This window comes from Lathyrus oleraceus, chromosome 4 (assembly GCF_024323335.1).
Source record: "Lathyrus oleraceus cultivar Zhongwan6 chromosome 4, CAAS_Psat_ZW6_1.0, whole genome shotgun sequence".
NCBI lineage: Eukaryota > Viridiplantae > Streptophyta > Magnoliopsida > Fabales > Fabaceae > Lathyrus > Lathyrus oleraceus.
Genome location: NC_066582.1, coordinates 467,976,422 through 467,995,274, shown reverse-complemented (window position 1 = coordinate 467,995,274; position 18,853 = coordinate 467,976,422).

Below are 18,853 nucleotides of genomic sequence, written 5' to 3'. Positions count from 1 at the left end.
TCTTTCATAACCTAAGTGGCACCAAGCTATGCAGTTAGAATATGATTCTCTCTTAGCCAATCATACTTGGACTTTGACCACTCTTACACCACATATAAAACTTATTGGATGCAAATGTGTATTCAAGGTCAAGGAGAACCTTGACGCGCAGTGAATAAATACAAAGTCAAACAAGTAGTCAAAGGATATCACCAACAATTTAGCTTTGATTTAATGAAACATTTTTCCACTTGTAAAGCCTACCACAATTAGAATAATTGTCACCTTTTCCCTGACCAACAAATGGGACATTTAACAGATTTACATCAATAATGCATTTCTTAATTATTCTCTTTAAGAATAGGTATATATGTCTCAATCACATGGCTTTAAAAAACAAGATTCCATCCTGGTTTGCAGGATGAGTAAAGCTTTCTATAGGCTTAAACAAGCTCCAAGGGCATGATATGAGAAGTGACCCCAATAATTAATTCAATTTGGTTTCTCTCGTAGAAAATGAGATCATTCTCTATTCACTTACTCTAATAAAGGCCTTATTATGCATGCGTTGGTCTAGGTTGATGATATTTTTATCATATGGTCCTCTTCCACCCTATCTCATAAATTAATTAATTTTCTCCGTGCTATATTTTCTCTCAAAGAGCTTGGTAGAGTTGAATACTTTTTAGGCTTTGAAGTCAAACACATGTTTGTATGCTCCTTACTCAAACCAAATATATTAGAGATCTCCTTACTCGAGTCAAGATATGCAATGAAAATGGTGTTTCTACTCCTATGTTGACTAAATACAAACTTAGCAAGAATTGTTAGTCTACACTCTCAGATCCTCATTAGTATGGATCCATGGTTAAGACCCTACAAAATGTGACTCTCACAAGATCTGACATTCCTTTTAGTGTGAATAAAGCATGTCAATTGGTGGCCTCTCATTTAGAGTCTCATTGGTCTGTTATAAAGAGGGTTATACGATTCCTCAGTGGAACCATTACACATGACTTACTTCTTTCTCTAACTCCATTATCACACAAGTTCTCTCTAAGGGCTTGTAGTGACTCAGATTGGGCGAGTGACTCAGATGATCGTCAGTCTATCTCTGGTTCCTGCATCTTTTTAGGACCCAATCTTGTGTCTTTGAGCTCTAAGAAGTAACCTCTTATTGTTAGACGAAGCACTGAGGCAGAATAATGTGTCTTGGCTCACACCACCTCATAAATACTCTAGCTAAAATCTCTTAGTGACTTTATCGTGCCATTCTTTCTTCATATTCTCCTTTGCGATAATATTCGTTTCACACTCTTGTTACACAATCTCATTCTTAATGCCAGAAAGAAATATATTGAGCTAGACATTCATTTTGTCCGTGAAAGAGACATAGCCAAGGGGCTGAATATCCAGCAATGTTTCTAGTAGTGTGTATGTTGCAGACATTCTCAATAAACCCCTTGACACGATAGCTTTCACCGACCTTCACACCAAACTCAAAGTCACGAGTTTAATCCCTCCTTGAACTTATGGGGTGGTATTAGAAGAGTAGCACAAGACAAAACAATTTATGTTTAGCATGAAGAGTATTACACCATTTATATGTGTATGTAGCTAAGCTTGTGTAGTTAAGTTGTAATGCAAAATACACAATGCATATGTATTGTCGTAGAGATGCACGGAGACATGAGAACTACATGCATGAGTATACTAATGTAGCACTTACGGGTTATAGATATATGTATCGTGACTTTATAAAAGAACTAACTCATTAAATATATGTATAACCGCTTTATAAGAGAAGTAACTCATTAAGCACTATGCAATGAAGTTCTCACTATCAAATTCAACGGATAAAAGTCTTGAAGTATACTAAAAATAATTATTAAAAAAAATCTCAATTTTATTTGGACCAATAAAATTTACAGAATTATTATATGTTGTTATGAGCTCACATCGGCGCATTCCAGAAATGAATGGCAACCGTTATTATCAAGTTTCTTCTGATCCAATGTTGAAAATTTTAAGGATAATAATAAAAACCAGACCATATCTTTTACAGTAAACAAACACCTTATTTCATGGTTAAAAGTATCACTGTATTTTATTAATTATAGACTGTACCACATTAAATGAAATTGCTGCTAGCTAGCTCTATCGTAATTGATGACCATATTTGTGAAAGGTATATAACATGTGGTCCAATGTGATATATGTGCCTATTTTAATTGGTTGGGCAAAGGTTCCGATCGCCATAAATTTAAAATTTGTATCTGATCAAATGATGCCTTTGCAAGACAACTGGCCTCTAGTCACATTTCAATTATGGTTAATAGTGTGTGTAAACCCTTACATCAAGTAAAAGTCAAATGAAAAATCTTTAATGAAAAACAAAATAGTATGGAAGGAATTTTGAAGTGTTAGAATTCTAAATGGTGTGATAAGAATGAGAATGATCCTTGATTCATGATTCACTCCCTATTTGTAGGTGTCATGCGTTTCGTTCTCTCGCATGTGATTGTGAAATATGATTGATAAAATTCTTTTATAATGAGTGAGAACATGGAGGTGAATTTTATTCATCGCACCTTTCTCATGACGAGTGAGAACGTGAAGGTGGTTGGTCGTATTTCCTTTTGTTTAGGCTGATAATACTAGATATAAACGTTAATCCAAGTATAATAAAATCACCCGCATAGCGGAATTTTCACCTAAAAAATGTTATTAGGTTGATTAGCATACACTTAAACAAAAAAAAAAGACAATCAATCAACGCTTCAACTGACCTACATTTAGTTTGCATGAGATGCGTAAATCGAAGCTATTCAGTTGAATAAGAAATATAATATTACTTGTAGGTCAAGAAAGTAGGTGAAACTTCCTACAAGACTCATCTTAATTTCAAACTGCAAGTGTTGAACATAATGTTCCAATATATTGTCTAACATACCAATCCCAAAATAATAAAGGAATTTTCCTTTATTATTCTTTAGACATAGAGTGTCATTTCTTCCACCCAAATCTTTCACTTGTGTGGATTCCATGAGATTCATAGGAAGCAACTTCAAACCTTTAGGGAAAATAGGATGCTAGATCATCTTGTAAGACATCCTGCCTATTTGGCATACTTGATAAACAACATCTTTATATATGATCTCCTCCATGCTCTTAACCTTTGAAGAGGGCTGAGAGATCCATATATAACAGTATTCTTTTGATCTTGAACCCTTCATTAACACCTCTTGATCTTTGTTGGAGACAATACATTTAGATTTGTTGTAGCTAACATTCAGACCTTGATCACATAATTGACTTATGTTGATCAAGTTAGTAGTTAATCCTTCTACCAATAACACATCATCAAGACAAAGGAAACCTGGATTAGTCAGTTTGCATATGCATTTAATTCTTCTTCTAGTTTCATCACCAAAGGTGACATAACTGTTAGAATAGGGCTTTAACTCTTTAAGATAACTATTTTCACCAGTCATGTCCCTTGAACATCCAAGTTCAAAATACCAATCTTCTCTTGAGGAAACTCTAAGATAACTATTATACGAGTGACATGTTCCTTGGGTTTCCACACTTTCTTTGGTTGAGTTTTCTTCCCTTTTAATTTATTGCGCCTTGGTTGACTATAAGACTCAGGATATCCATATAGTCTACAGCAAAAGGGTCTTATATGGCCATATCTTCCACAGTGATGACACCTCCAAGATGATTTCTTGGTTCCTTTGTTGTGAGGCTACACATGTTGAACAGGGTGTTGGGACATGTGGTCCTTCATCAGAACCTCAATTTTCTTAGTGGTAATTTTAACCTTTTTGTTCATATTTTCCAATGAAAGTCATCACCTTTGTGTTATTTCTTCTTCACTCTATCATCAGATTCAGACCAAATGATTGAAAATCTCTTTTTTGTCTCTTTAGATAAGTAGGACATTCATTTTTAGTGTGACCAAACCCTTCATATTTATAACAATATGCTCCTTTTCTTTTGTTAGGTTTGTAATCATCTTTGCTTTTGTTCAAGGGACGGATGTCTGACACCTTATTTGGAATATTTTCCTCCATTCCTATCCAATTTCTTTAAGGAGTTTTTAAACTTTCTCCCAACAAGAGCAATAGCCTCTGATAAGCTTTCTGCAGCTTGATATTCATCATCTTCAGTGTTGGACACAAAAGCTATATTTTTGTTCTTTTTTTTAGATTTGTCAATCAAAGTCATCTCAAAGGTTTGTAAAGAACTAATGAGTTCATCAACTTTGATGATGCCAAGGTCTTGGGCTTCTTTATATTTGTGACCTTCATATCAAACTTCTTTGGAAGAGATATTAGGATTTGTCTGCCAAGTTTTGCTTCAAACATCTTGTCTCATAAAGAAAAGGAAGTGTTAGCAATGTCACGTCCTCTAATGTTAAATTCAAAAATAGATTATCTTCATTCATTCTCAGATTCTCAAACTTAGTAGTTAGGAGTTGTAGCCTTGACATCTGAACCTTGGATGTGCCTTCATAAGCTATTTTGAGAATCTCCCATGCATCTTTGGTTTCAATACATGTGTTGATCAATCTAGTTTAGGTTGCATTGATGTTCTTCTTGCAGAATAAGTAAGCACACAACAAAGTGAAATATTCCTCAAGTGAAGATACATTTTCATTAACGGGAATTTCTTTATTTTCATTTTTTCAACAACATTGAAGCACATGAATTTAAATTTTTTGAAAAATAAAAATTAGTTCTTTTTTATAATTGGATTAACTCTCTTTGTGGAACTTTGATTGAAACATTATAATATAGAGAACATAGCATACAAAGCTTCACCTAAATTTTATCTTAACCTAAACAGTTGTTGAGGTATTTTAGTTTTTCTCATCTATAAAAATAAACCAAAATATCATTTTTGTTTCCTAAAATGAGATATCATTGACATGCATTGCAATGAACGTGACAATTCTAAGAAAAGAAAAAACACAAAGACTGATATCATTTTGTTTATTTTTGTTGTTAAAGAAGTAGACATATTAGTGCAATAGAAAGTGATCTCATTTCAAATTTACCATCAAAATACGAAACTCATTCTATGTGAAAAAGAAACTTAAGGAGGAAATATATTTCATACCCAAAACGATATCTTAATTTATTACCATACCTAATTAACATATTAATTCATTATAGTAATCTATATTATAAACTGCACACAATTGGTAAGTAGTAACAGTTACCAAGAATTTTTTGAGTATGAGGAAATGTCACATTATGATATGATGAGTATATGTTTAGGACATATAGAAAGAAAGAAATGAGTTGCATACATATAGATTCCATGTTAAGGGCCTATTAAAGGAAGGTGGTGGCACTGTCCTCACACTTGCTGGGGGCATTGGTTAATAATTACAAATAAAGAAAATATGTTATTTTCAAGAGTTTTTGCTGCATATGCCCCCTTTTTGAAAAAATTTACCCAATATGCTCCAGTCTGAAAATAATTTCCCAATCTACCCCTTTTTCCTTGTGTACTCGTCACTTTAATGGACGAGGGGCTGAAGGCCCAATTTGCGTAGTAAGGGCTCGTCACTTCAATGGACGAAGGCATGAAGAATGCTTTTTTTTTATTTTTTAGTATTTTAAATACTTTATTAAATACTAATAATAATTAATATAATTGATTTTTAATTATTAATTCTATATTTAATTAATATAATTGATTTAATTAAAAATAATAATAATTTTTTTATAAAAAAATATTTAAAATAAATTATAAATAATTATAGTTTTTCATGATAATAAAAAAATTGTAATATTATTATTTTTAAAATATTAATAATAAAAATGATTAATTTTTAGAATATTAATAATAGAAATAATTTGTGTGTTATATATTAATAATAAAATTGATATGTTTCCCTCCAAAATGTCAATAATTTTTTGGGAATGATATCTTTCCCGCCAAAAAGTTTTTGTGTTTGTACTGTCTCGGCCAATGATTGATCATAACGACGGTCGACCAACCGGAACGTTCAGCGTTGATCTGAGGAAACAACACTGTGACTGTGGGAAATTTCAGGCATTTCACTTACCTTGCTCCCATGTAATCGCAGCATGTTCGAGCATACGCCAGGACTATTCCATTCACATTCCAGACGTCTTCAAAATTCTTAACGTCTTCAAGGTCTATCAGGAGAGTTTCCTAGGACTTCCTCATGAGGAGAATTGGCCACAATATGAAGGATTTACTCTTTGCCACGACGACTCTATGAGAAGGAGGAAGAAAGGGCGCCCAAACAGCACCAGGATTAGAACCGAGATGGACGACGTTGAGAAGGAAAAGAGAAGGTGTGAAATTTGCCATGAAATAGGACACATGCGTAGGAAATGTCCTAATGTTGCAGAACCATCCCAACGACCTTCCAGATGATTATGTTGTTGTTTTAAATATCCGTTCAAATGATTATGTTTTTTTATTTATTTATTAACTACTATGCACGTAATATATATAAACCATTGTGTATTTCTAATGTCTTTTGGGAACAAACATTTATGAAATACATTTGTTAATCAAAGGGTTATGGTTACAAAGTACGACCACATTAACTAAACAACAACAACAACAACCAACACAACTGGTAATTAAAAAACTAATCAACAACAACAACCAACACAAGTGGACCTTCAACTCCTCTATTAACTTCACCACTATGTGCCGAAAACATACACTAGACATCTTCATCATTTTCTATACGATCAAGGTAATACATGTACGTACCATCGGGGCTTGCATCAGTCAACGTTATGTATGGACAACGATACTCTACTTTCCTCACCTTCATACGACACCCGCCCAACTGTCGGAAGCCAGTGTGGATGGCTGAAATCAGTGTTCTGAAATTCCATTGCGGATCAAGGCAAACACTCATTTTTTCACCGTGTCCATAAAATACAAGACCACAAACAGACATTCTGACCTAAAGAAAGGATTTGGTGATCTGAGTTACATTTCTACAAGTTCTGCTATTTATACAAAAATTAATAGTTGAATACTCGCCCAATCATTGACCGAGACAGTACAAACACAAAAACTTTTTGGCAGGAAAGATACCATTCCTCCAAAATTATTGACATTTTGGAGGGAAACATATCAATTTTATTATTAATATATAAGACACAAATTATTTATATTATTAATATTACAATTTTTTTATTATCATGAAAAACTATAATTATTTACAACTTATTTTTAAAAAAAAATTATAATTTTTTTTTAATTAAGTCAATTATATTAATTAAATATAGAATTAATAATTAAAAATCAATTATATTAATTATTATTAGTAGTTAATAAAGTATTTAAAATATTAAAAAAAAAAAAAAAAAGCATTCTTCATGCCCTCGTCCATTGAAGTGACGAGCCCTTACTACGCAAATTGGGCCTTGAGCCCTTCCTCCATTGAAGTGACGAGTACACAATGAAAAAGGGGGTAGATTGGGAAATTATTTTCAGACTGGGACATATTGGGTAAAAAAATTCAAAAAGAGGGCAAGACAGGAAAAAACTCTATTTTCAAATCATTGAATATACAAAATATTTTAAAAAAAAAGTTGATTATTTATGTTTTCAGTGTATTGAATACATATAAATTTATAAATATAAATATATATATATATATATATATATATATATATATATATATATATTAATCTTTTAATTAATACTCAATTTATTATTTTAGTTTTTTTAACTAATGTCATCCTAGATTCGTTAGCATTTCCCATAATATTATACATAATATTATACTATATAGTTGGTAATAAAATCCTACACCTTGATAGTTTTGCATATGTTATATATGCATTTAACTAACGACTCTGTCTACTCTGAGACCTCTTAGGTAAGAAATCATATTTTTTTTGTTTTTTTTCTCTTTAGATTCAACCATTTAGTTACAGTTTTAAAATGCCGCAAAAATTCAATTTATTTATATCCTTTTTTTTCAATCATTTAACGTCAGTTTCAAACTCCAACAATCTTTTTTTTTAAAATTTTTTTCAATCATTTAGCGGCGGTTTTAAACTTCTGCAAAAAAAACACTAAAAATTATTAAATGGTTGAAATTGAAAAACAAAACATAAAATTTTAGTCTCTCATGATAAACATCGTCTTAACCAACTATATGTACTAAACATTTTATATATGAGTCTTCATGGTTTGGTTATCCTTGAAGATATGTTAGATGCTCTTATTGGTGTAGAGAAGTCTCCCTAATGAATGTCGAAGTTAGATTTAGTTCGAGTTAGTTTTCATTTTGTGTGGTGAAGATGACGAGAAACTGATTCAGGATGATCTTTATCTTCAAGTGTTGTTGATGATGGTGATGAAAGATTCTAGTATGGCGATCATTGGTATATTGCGTCCAATGATGGAATGGTGTACTTGTAAACACTATTACGATCAAATCACTGACAACTGAGGTTTATGATTCAGAATAATGTGTACTTAAGTTTATCTCATTCCTTCAAATTTATAGTATTCATCTAGGGTTTAAAGGCCCTAGAACCTTCCTTGAGGATACTTGTCTCTAAGGAAAAATGTTAGAAGATCTCGTTGGTCCTATCATTTGACGATCTAGCAAAAATTACTCATACCTGATCAGATGTACTAGAAGGATCTGGCTATCTCATGGTTCATAAGTCATAAAATATTCTTTGGCAACAACTACCTCAAAGAGGAGATGTGTGAGGATTTTGTCGGCTTTATTATCTAATTGTCATTAGGTATGTTGATAGGAAGGGTGTCTTCATAGTTTGGTATGTTTTATCTCCTTAGATTTTGTGACCTAAGATCACACGAGTTGGATCTTGACTTACTCTAGAACAACTTCCCCATAAATATTTGCCAACAAGGCCAGATAATGTCATGTTTCCTAGCTTCATAATAACTTAGTGGTGCCCATCAGTCAATGATAATTTTTTTTCCATGGATTCCAATATCAATTGTTTGGTGGTGATACGAAACTGAGTATGGTGGTTTGGGTGGTTGTTATTTGGGGGATTCCCTAGGTGGGCTTTGAAGCCATTGTGACTGTGTAAGACCCCAATTTCGACCTTAAGATCCCTCATGCTTTCATCATCATATGCATTAGCATTGGGATCACACCTTGGCATCCTCCTTGCCCCTCATTCATTGGGTTTGCATTGGGAGAGATCACCAAACACCATATGATTGTATCATACATTGTGTTTTATCATTTACTAACCAAAATACCAAAAATATGTCATTGTATAGTTTAACTCTTTTGTAGGTAATGCACATGCTCACCTTTGATCTATCAAGTTCATATCTAGGGTTTAAGACCCTCATTGCAAGGAGCTCAACCAAGAATTAGCCTACTATGGCTCTAAGTATCATATATGGATCCCCAATATCTTCACGTGTTATTTTGATCAAGAAAGCATCAAGAGTTTGGAGTTGGTTTGCCTTGGAAACCCTAATTCATTTGGGTATCTTATGTGACTTCTTCAATAAGTTTCTTCAACATTTGATCAAATATTTCAAGGGGTACTTCACATTACATTATATTATGCATATATGATCCTCCATGAGTCCCAAAAGTCAAGACAATAGCAAGCTAGCAATATGGTTCATGGTGGTTGACCAGAGAAAGTCAACTGGTCAAAACTGGGGTTCCCTAGACCCTATGTCCTACAATTTTTGTCATATGAAAATGATTCCAAGATCAAAGTCACTCTAAATGACATTCCAAACAACTTTCTTGTTTAGGTCAAGATCTAGTTTTTCTTGGAAAGTCATTTTTTATGGTGAAAGATTATAGGTCATTTTGTCTAAACCCTAATTTGAAGGTCAACTTCCCAAGACCATAACTTGCTCAATTTTTATGCGATGAAAGCCATTCAAGTTGCATAATCAAATTCAAGATGTCTACTTCAACTTTGATGTTTGTTGGAAGTTCAAATTGAACTTGTAAATACATGTGATATGAGGAAACTTTATAGGTCATTTTGGGGCAATACCATTGAACAAGTGATTTTCTTCAACTTCTAAAATGCATAACTCCTTCATGCTAAATCCAAACGAGGTCAAATTTCTGACCATGTTGAAGGGATTTGGAAGAGATAAAACTTTGATGAAGGAACTTTTCTCATTTGAAGTTCATAGAAAAAGTTACCCAAGGTGGAAGAAGTGAATATATGGCTTGATACTTAGAATTTTTTTTGATATGTTTGATTTTTCAAACTTCCACCTCAAAATTCATCATGATCCAAGATTCAAATGAAAAAGTGTTCAGCATTAAAGTTGTTCCTCTTGATCTAATCTTTCCAAAAAGTCCAAATTCATCCCATTTGGATAAACTATGAATGACTCGCGCATGGCGTAAAGTTGAATGAACATTTGGAATATTTGAACTTCCACTTTCCATACACGATTGCATGGCCTTTCCACATGACTTCAGCATTGCTTACACATGATTTTGGACCTGAATGCATCATTACATGGGCCTATCACACGTCCATGCATCCAATCAAAGGTGGATTACTATTTTTGAACTTTTTAAAGAAGTGTGCAATTATCAATTCCTTAGCTATAAATAGAAGAGTCCATGCTCAGAATTAAGGACCCTGGTGCGCAAGCTTTGAATCAGCAACCCTAAACCCTCTCATTTAAAGGATAAGCTTGGTGGTTTTCATTGAAAATCGAGTTTGAAATCTCCCACTGTTTTGATATTCAAACTCCAAGAGTCCTTCTTCTTCCTTGATCCATTTCCAGTCCATCAAGCATCAGAAGCAAGACCAAGCACAATTGAGAGCAAGATCGTGTCCATCTGAACCTGCAGTAAAGGTGAATTTCTGAATTTTTTATCTCTTCGATTCTCACTCAATTCTCCATAATTCTTGTTGATTTTTGATTGTTTGAAGTCCTACCAATGTAGGCAAGAAGATTGAGTTGCTTTGAGTTGTTTGACCTTGTTTAACCTATGATAAATCTCTTGGCCATTTATTTGGTGTTTTGAAGAGGTTTTAGGTTTTTGACCAAACAAAATTTAATTTAATGTATTTTTAATTGATTTTTTAATTGTTTAATTGCAAATAAATTGTGTTGAGCTATTTGTATTGACTTGTTGAGTTTGACTATTGTTGTTGGGCCTTGGTCAAGGTTGATTTGACTTTGTTGGATTAAAATGATTGGATTTAGGGGATTGATGAAATGTACATTTCATCTCCCAAAATGAATGAATTATTTTAATTTGGTAAAAGTCCTCCCATGACCAATTTGTGTGGATTTCATTTCCCCTTCCTCTTCATCTCAATCTCATTCTATCCCTATCCATTTCATTGACCTATGATATTTCTATATCCTAAGGCTAGTTGTTTGCAAAATCAACATAAGTATGGATGAGATTAGGTTCACCCTTTTTCCATTTTCTTTTTGTGTGTGGTATGTTTTAGGAGCATGGTTCATTATACCATGTCTCTAACATGCATTAACACCAAAATTTTATTGCCCGACCTTAAATAGTTGTGACTTCTACATAAGTCCAATTACGATTGCTTAACATAGCGTTAAATTTTGACACAAAAGACATAGCATTCTAGTAAGTGAGATTGTAAGTCTCCCCCCTTTCATGGTATTGTATGGAAACTTGGCCTTTTTTCCTTCCTTTGGAAGATGTCTTGGTTCAAGGATCCATGCTTGTGAATAGAGGGTTGAGTGTTCTCCAAAGAATGACGTAAACAAGAAAAAAGAAAAAGAAATACTAACTTCTAATCAACTAACGTCAACTAACATTTAATTTCAAGCCATTTACTTTTATGCACTTTAAATTCAAGTCTTTTATCATTTGCCATTATCCATACCATTTAACTTATTTATTTTAATGTCATTTTCACTTTGCTCATTTGAGCCATATCTTGTGATTATATTGTGTTTGTATATACTTGTTTGTGTATTTTGTTTGTATTTATGGTCTTTTGACCTTAATGTACATAATAATAACAAAAACTCTAAAAAAGGATTTGTATGGACTGTTGGATTTGATCTGAGACATTGGACTTAGAATTAGGAAACACTCCTATGCAAAAGGACTTGGCCAATGCCAACATTTCTGAAACCAAGTGCTTGTGAAGTGAACTTTCATCCGATACAAGTGTTGAGTTCCATTTGAGTTCATCTACTACATGGTCGTATTGAACCTGTTACTTTGAACCTGTGTCTAATGCATTATTTTGAGCCATTTAAGGAGTAGTTCATTTGATACATGTGAATTGTGAAGAAGATCATGGAGTTGCTAGATTGGATGTGGCTATATTTATTTGATGCCTTGCTCTTCATCTTTCTATTTGTATATTGATATTGCTTGATTCTTAAGTCCAAGGGAAAATTGGGTTTCTATATGACATTCGTGTCTATTGGATTGCATCTCATTGGTCAGATCTTTTCAACTCTTAAATTTTAATTTTTGCTTAGAATTAGTCTCTTCATCTCCTCCCATTTCTTTAATTTCAAATCTCTCCCTCCTTTTAAAATATTCTTTGCTTGTGATTTCTAAACTTAGACTCTTTTGCAAATTAGAAACTTTGACCTTATGCCATTGCATTTTTAAACTCTTTTTCTTAATTAAACTTGTAAATGAACTTAACCATATTGACTTAAAATTTAAAAATCCAAAAAGAACTAACACCCATTCAAATTATTTGAGGCCTTTGTGCCTCTTTCAAACTTAATTTTTTGTTAAAAGCAAGCAACTCACTTTGAAATTGATACCACGAACTACGAGGTTTTGATCCCTCATTTTATGTTGGTACGTAGGCACAAGTCCGAAGGTCTTGTCAAACACAAAAATATAATTAATAAATTCTTTTCTCATTCCCATACTCTATTTATTGCAAACATCATTTTTATACTAAAACACATGTACACACAAAAAAGGGCTCCCTAGGAGTACCTAGGACAGTTTTTGTGCTAACACCTTCCCTCTGTGTAACCAACCCCCTTACCTGTAATCTCTGGAATTTTATTAGTTTTGATTTGAAAACTTCTTATCTTTGGGTTTTGTTCGTACTTTTCCCTTTTCCCTTGAAAACAATAAAAATATGGTGGCGACTCTGGTTTTATTGATGTTAAGTTCATCAATAGCTTAATGGTCATGAATTTACCGCTACAGACTGACATTCCATGTTTTTTATTCCTTAAGAACAAAAAAGAAGTATGTGGAGTGTATCAAATCCTACTACTAAGTATGTCTCAGCTTATTGTCATGATGTGGTGTAAGTTTTTTATGATACTCGATCATTACGTAATATTGGTGAGTATTTTTGATGGAATCGCTAGAATAATGAGCAACAACAGAGTAAGATATGGAAGAATTGAACAAATATGAAAAACAATGAAAGTAGACTAAGAAAAATATTGAAGAGAAAAAGAAGAAGAAAAACCATTGTTACCCGACTACAAATTCATTGATAAAAACTCAGCTTGGAGAAAGACTAAGTAACAAATCTTGAATGAACCTAACCCAAATTTACCCGACTACATTAAACCGCCTACCCGATCATGAAAAAGAAACTGAAGCAAGAGATATAAATGAGTCAATGTAAGAGATTCATGGACATCCTGACAAAAATACAAGCCAATATTCCATTTTGTGAAGCTCTCGAACATATGTCATTTTATGCAAATTCATTAATGAGCTCTTATTGGAAAAGTCAAACTAAAGTATGAAGAGAATATCACTTTGGAGAAAGAGTGCAGCGCAATCATTCAACGAAATCTTCCATTAGAACTCACTGATCTAGGTAGGTTTATTATTCTTTATTCTATTGGTTCACTAACTATTAGTCATACTTTGTGTGGCTTAGGAGCTAACATTAATTTTATATTATTGTTGGTGATGAGAAAGTAAAATTGTGGCAAACCAAAGCCAACTCAGATTACTTTGACATTAGCTTATCGTTATATCAGTTACACTTATAGGGTTATTGAAGATATACTTGTTAGAGTTGACGTTTGTTGTTTCCATCATATTTAGTTATCCTTGAAATTGTAGAAGACTCTAAAACACCACTAATCTTAGGGAGACCGTTCTTATAAACATGTAGAGCTTTAATTGATGTGGAAATGGGAGAGTTGATTTTGATATTCAACAAAGAACAAGTTGGGTTTAATGTGTTCGAAGCAATGAAAAATCATAAAGAGAATCATCAATGTTATAGAGTTGAGGTAGTGGAAGATTTATGTCAACAAAAGATAAAAAATCTAATACCCTTGAGAAAAAGTACCCCATCCAAATCTAAAGCATGTTATCTCGAGAAAATAACCAAGACCACCCGATCGAACTTGTAGTTCATCACCTAGTTTGAAAAAAGAGAGACTTAAAAGAGTGTTGAGAAATAATACGGGAACACATGGTTGGAACATATGTGATCTAAAGGGGATAAATTCAACTAAGTGCACATGCACAAAATCAAGTGTGACTTGAAACCAATTAGATACATTGATACGTTTCTGAAGTGAGAACCTGATTAGGAAAGCAAACAATCAAGCTAAGGATCTTAAATAAGTGTTACGTGGGAGGCAACCCACGAATTAGTGTTATGTTGTTTTGTCTTTATTTTTAGCATTTCCCTTTTTCTACTTTGATTCATGGAAGTGTAATAACTAGTTTTTAAGAATGCTCTTCCCTTTTTATACTTCTCTATGCTTTGGATTAATGAATCAATGTGCTATTGTTGCTTCTTTCAGTTATAGTTTGTTACCTTACCAATGTCAATATGAAAAAGAAAGTAAAATTCACCAGAAAAATAATATACAAAAGTGATCAATATTGAAGTTCCCTTGTAGATTGACATTTGATGAAGAGAAGAGAAGTCAACTACTTGTACTCAATCTCCAGATACCTCAGATAGTAAGGTTTGATCCAAATACTTTAATTATTCACTTTTCTTTCTTTTGAGAGTATTCATACATTAATTATTTTCTAGAATTTTCATTGTTTCTAGTTAGTCTATTGGTCTGATGAATACACATGGAGGTAGTTGTTTGTGAAAACTCTGAGCCTTTTAAGCCAACCTGAATTAAAATTATTATATCACTTGCTAACCACTTTGAGCCTTAGTCATTTCTTTCGGTGACATAGCCTGTTATATAGCCACTTGACTTGAAATATTAAATCTTTCCACCCTCTTTGGAGTCAGGTAAAAGAGTTTAATTTCCTTGCTTGATGAAATTGTATAAGTTTGAGGTTGCTCTTGAAAGTTAGTAACATTTAATTATGGGGTTGGTGTACTAGAGAAATTGGTTAAAATAAAGAAAAATAAAAATAAATATAAGAAGTTAAAAATGACTTCTAAAAAAATTATGAAAAAGAAAGAAAGATGAATAGGAACAACAAAATGCATTTTCTAGTACCTTCTCAAGTTGAGTGAATAAAGATGAGATGAAAGACATGTTAAGTACCTGTGTTGTTGGAAGAACTTTTCCAAGTTAATTGGATTGAAGTAGGGAACCAACATGTTGATTAGAAGAAGAAGAGAGGTGAAGTTCATTGGTAAGGGTAAGCATTTTATTTTTGAAGAAATTTTCAGTGTGCATACATGTTACTTGAGAACAAGCAATATAATAAGTTTGTGGTTGCGATGACACTCTGTCATTATGTAATATTGGTGAGTACTTTCAACGGAATCGGTGGAATAATGAGCTGAGTACAAGCAATTATATGGAAGAATTGATCAAAGTTGCAAAAGTGTGAGAAAAGTGGACTTAGAAAAACAATGAAGAGAAAAAGAAGAAAATAAGCCCAAAAAAACAATTATTTTTCTCTCGACCACAATGAATACAAACACGGGAGCAGTGACATCACATCGCAGTTGTGATTGATACCAATGCAGTCTTGATGACGTGAAAAAATCCTAACACGTTTTTCATCTTTAAATAGAGAACGTGGATATATTTTTTAGTGTTCCGAATTCCAAAGAGAAAGTGACATCCAATTAGCTTTTGTATTGATTTTGGTGAGTATTGGAGTCATTAGAGAGTATATATCCCATTGATTTTGATGAATACTTCTTATCAACTCATGGTAATTGTTAATTTCACTATGAGTAGCCAAGCTATTCTAGATTAGGTCTTTTGAGATGAACTTAATTGTACTATGTTGGATCTTATGATTGTTTGAGGTTATTTGAATGTTTTAATGTTATAATCATTATTTAATTGTTCTTGCGTTCATTTCTTTTTGAGTGTTGACGGGTGTTCAAATTGATCTTAGATAAGTAGGGATTATCGATCATAAGTCTAGCGATCTGAACTTGAATAATTATTCAACTTAGTAATTAAATAGGAATATGTAATTATTAGTTGTGGCATTTGAACTAACGAACTTAGACGCGTGATTTAACTCTGAATTGGCCTAAGGAATTATGGGATTATTGTGTAAATTAGTGAGTTTTACACCAAGGAATTGGGTTCAATGGTCTTGTTAATTTGTCGTGATATTATCATGTAATTGTTATTCATCTGATACACAATCATCAACAAATTTAATTAATGGATTCGATAAAAAGATCTAATTGCATTTCCTTATCAAACTTTACTCCGAAAGATTTTCTTATCTTTCCTTTTGTACCAAATCATAATTGAACCCCCCCCCCCAATTATTTAATTTGAATTGCACTGTTATGACTGTGTTTTAATTCGCAATTCCTATGGAGATGAACTACTTTATTACTCCGAAGAGTATATTATAATTGCTATAATTATCCATCAAATTTTTGGCGCCGTTGTCGGGGATTGTTGATCATTTCTACAAGGAAATATTTGTGCGACGTTTTTAATTTTGTAATTTCTATTTTATATTAGTTGTTATTAGTGTTGAGAATAACAAGTGTGAGCAGTGTTAGAAGGTCCCACAATGGTTAGAAATATGGAGACTTGAGCATTTATAAGTGGGAAAACCGACACACCTATCACCTAAAGATTTTGGGTGAGTATGTGGTTTGTCTCTCACAAAGGTGTGTTGCTCATAAAAATTATAAAAATCCCAAACTGTAAAATGCTCCCTTTTGTTGACCCCAACAGTGGTATCACGAGCATTTGGTTCGAGTGAAGGGACCTGCTCACTTATATCTAAAGTATCCTCACATGGTTGTGTATAGAGTGTCTCGTTGAAGAGTGTCAATGGTGGTACAAGTGTATATGATAAAAAAGAGCTTACGTTGAGGGGAAGTTTTATGGATAGACTCACACTTGAGAGGGAGTGTTGATAATAACAATTGTAAGTAGTGTGGGGAAGTTCCACATTGGTTAGAAATATGGATACTTGAGCATTTATAAGTGGAATAACCCACACGCCTATCACCTTAAGATTTTAGATAAGTATGTGGTATGTCTCTCACAAAGGTGTGTTTCTCATAAAAAAAGAAAAACCCCAAAATAAAAATGCTCCCTCAAGTTTGACCCTCCGATTAACCCTAACATTAAGTTTGTTATCTTTAATTTTTTTAGGTTTAATTTCGAATTTTCATTGTTGCTATTTATTTGTTTTTATTTCAGTTTGCTTTATTTTCTAATTTTTAGTGGATATTGTTAATACTTATAAATTTATTTTCTATTTTTTTTCTTTTTTATGTTAACATTTTTTATTTTATTTATTATTATTAATTTATTTTTATTTTATTTTCTTTAGTTATTGTGTATTTTTTTCTTTCTACTCTTATGTAGTTATGTTGGTTCAGTGCTACTAAAGCATCTTGTGTTTGTGTATGCGATGTTCGAATTCGACGGTGGTACCATTTAATTCAGAAACTGATAGAACAACCGAAGCAATTTAGAAGGCAAAAAGAGAAGCACTGCAAGCTAAAGAATATATTGAATAAGAGATGGCTAATCCACCACGACAAACAATGAGGAATTAATGGAAGAAGACTGATGTTGGATGGATATCCTTAGGTTTTCAACTAGTTAACCCTGTTTAAGGTTTAAGAGAATAATAAAAATTTATGTGTTTTCAGGTTTAAGAGATAAACAGATCGATGGACAAGCTATTAAAGATCCTTAGGAGCATCTGGTTAGATTTTATGAAATTCGTTCGATGTGAAAACCGAATGATGTGACTAAAGATTAGGTAAAATTACGGTTATTTGATTTCTCTCTAAGAAGCAAAGCAAATGACTGGTTGCAATGTTTACCAAAAGGTGCCATTCAGACTTGGAAGGAGTTTGAGGTTTTATTAGAAGCCGTGTTTTTAACAACTATCTAAGAATTAAGAATTGGAATGAAAAGTATGATCTAATCCTTAATTCAAAAGATATTGGTGTGTTTGTTGAGTCTTAAGAAGAATCTACAAAGTATGAGATTATCAAGAAACTCAACTAATTGATCTATGTTTTTAAAAATGAAGGAATATTCTCAAGTTTGTTAGTAAAATATTCATCAAAAGAATCCTTTGGAGAAGTGGTATGCTCAACCACATTATTCTCCTTCAAACGAACAATCTAAATTTATAGGTTTGAAAAGGAATACCTACATGCCTCTCAAAGTAGCTAAAGCATCAGGACCTAAAAATATTTTAGTATCAAAGGTGAAAACTTGATCTGTTTTGTAGGAAATGCTTTGCAGTTTTGAAGATGCCTATTAAAAATTTGATAAAGTTGTACAAAGCATTTGTATACTATGAGTATACAACAAAAATCATGTTCCTAATGGAAATTTGATTTGGTTTTATGGCGTTTATGATGCTTATTCAATAGTGTTTGATTATTATTACTTGATCAAGGTTTTGGTGGTGCTCAATAGTCGTGTTTGACTTAGATTTTCTGTTAGCATTTATTGTTATGCTCAACAATCGTGTTTGACCTAAATA